The sequence below is a fragment of the Silene latifolia genome, chromosome X, assembly GCF_048544455.1.
Source record: "Silene latifolia isolate original U9 population chromosome X, ASM4854445v1, whole genome shotgun sequence".
Classification (NCBI taxonomy): domain Eukaryota; kingdom Viridiplantae; phylum Streptophyta; class Magnoliopsida; order Caryophyllales; family Caryophyllaceae; genus Silene; species Silene latifolia.
The window spans coordinates 123346853-123348824 of NC_133537.1; the positions used below are offsets into that span (position 1 = coordinate 123346853).

General features: G+C 37.1%; 1 non-coding gene across 1 annotated transcript; it reads right to left on the reverse strand.

Moving 5' to 3' along the window:
• Positions 1-1865: 1865 nt before the first annotated feature.
• Positions 1866-1972, reverse strand: LOC141624453 (small nucleolar RNA R71). The gene has a single exon (XR_012534259.1). It is a non-coding gene; the product is annotated as a small nucleolar RNA R71 (small nucleolar RNA).

A 1972-nucleotide genomic window follows, 5' to 3' on the forward strand; every position in this document is an offset into this window, starting at 1 on the left:
GGACTTAATCGTCATTTAAGACCTTAGTTAACCCTAATTCATGCACCTAATCCCCACTATAAATACCCCATTAGTCTAATTAGAAGGGCATGTTCTTCTTAGCAATCTTTAGTGTAGTTAATATCAATCAAATCTCTCTTTAATCTTGTAATCAACATTTAATCAAGTTTTAATACAAGTTTTATTTCCTTAATCTCTCTCTTGTTCATCCTTTATTTTGGGTAATTGAAGATTATTTGGGTTATTATTGGGAGATTGACAACCTCTCTATCAAGCATCAAGTACTTCTTTTATTCTTTGCTTTATTATTGGAATCATTAGTAGGTATAATTCTCTTAATCTCTCTTTAATTATTGTTAATCACTTTTATTTATTCATCATGTTTTACTTTGTTGGTATGATTGACAACCTTGCTAGCATGTTCAACATGATAATGAGTGAGTAGTTTCCTTAGCTAGGGTTAATGGGTAATTAGGGGAAACCAACATGGGGGATGATTCATGCTTAAATTAATATGCTTTCATAGTTTATTTGCTTACTTGTTGTGATCTCAACTTATGCACAAGTTATGTTTGATGAAATGCGAGCCTATGAATCCTTGCATTTTTTACCCATCATCAATCTTTTCAATGAGACTTGTAAGACATAAACCAACTCGAGTCTCATTAGACCATGCATGTTGTTGAGTAGGGAAGACTAAGTCGACTTGTAGGTGTTGTACAATCTAATCGATTCGGCTCCGGGACCCAAACTTTCCTAGGATTATAAGATATAAACCAACTCGATCCATCACAACAATATTGCTTGCTTATAACTTGAGAATATGTTTGTATGATCAATTCCCATGAATCCCCTATGAACCCATGACACCCTAGTGCCTTTTATCAATTGTTTACATCCCTTTTAATTCATCTTGCTTGTTTACTTTCATTGCTATTTAGTTCAGTGATCTTCTACATCAAACCCCAATTGTGACACCCCTTAAGACACCACTAGTTGCAATAGAAATCTCATCTCAATTCCCGTCCCTTGGGATCCGACCTTTACTTGCCTCTTTACTAATTGTAGAGTTGTTTGTGAAGTTATAAATTGTGTTTTGGTCTAGGTGATCCTAACGACAAGTAACCGAAAAATATAGTCCGACCAAAAATGGCGCCGTTGCCGGGGACGGTGTTAACTTGATTTAGATTTTCTTATATTGTTATTAGTTGTGTCTTTCTTCGCCTTGGGGAAGTAAAAATCCTCAAGGTTTGTTCTAATTGTTTTTGAGTTGTTTGATATTTTGCATGTCTAGAAGGTCACAAGGTGACTTGTTACCCTTTGATCACGAAATTGAAATAACTTTGACAACCAATAGAAGACTTGCTAGGAGAACTTTGAGAGGTATTGGTGAGGTTGTAGATATTCAACCAAATACTATTGAGTTCATCAACCCTTTTGCAAGAGAACGTGAGGAGAACCCAACACAAAATCCAACACAAAATCAACCCACAATGCCTAAGTTTTCATCACATTCCGTACCCACCGAGGAGAACCTACCCAATGGTACTCCCACACCACAACATCTAACCGGAAATTTTATTGCCAAATCCGCATTTATCCAATTAGTCGAAAGAAGCCAATTTGGGGGAATGCCTAGTGAAGACCCTCATTCTCATATGGAGACTTTTTGTGACTATTGTGATGCGATATCTCAAACCGGTGTAACTCAAGACCAAATTCGATGGGTCTTATTCCCCTTTTCTCTAATTGGCACCGCGAAACAATGGTTGAAAGGCCTTGATAAGGCTACTCTCGGAATTGATTCTTGGAAAAAGTTGGCTCTAGCTTTCTACAAAAAGTTCTATCCACCGGAAAAGACTAACATGCTAAGAGCTCAAATCACGGGCTTTAAGCAAAGGGATGAAGAATCTTTGTATGAAGCTTGGGAGCGATTTAAAGGAATTTGTCGCTCATGTCCTCACCATGGACT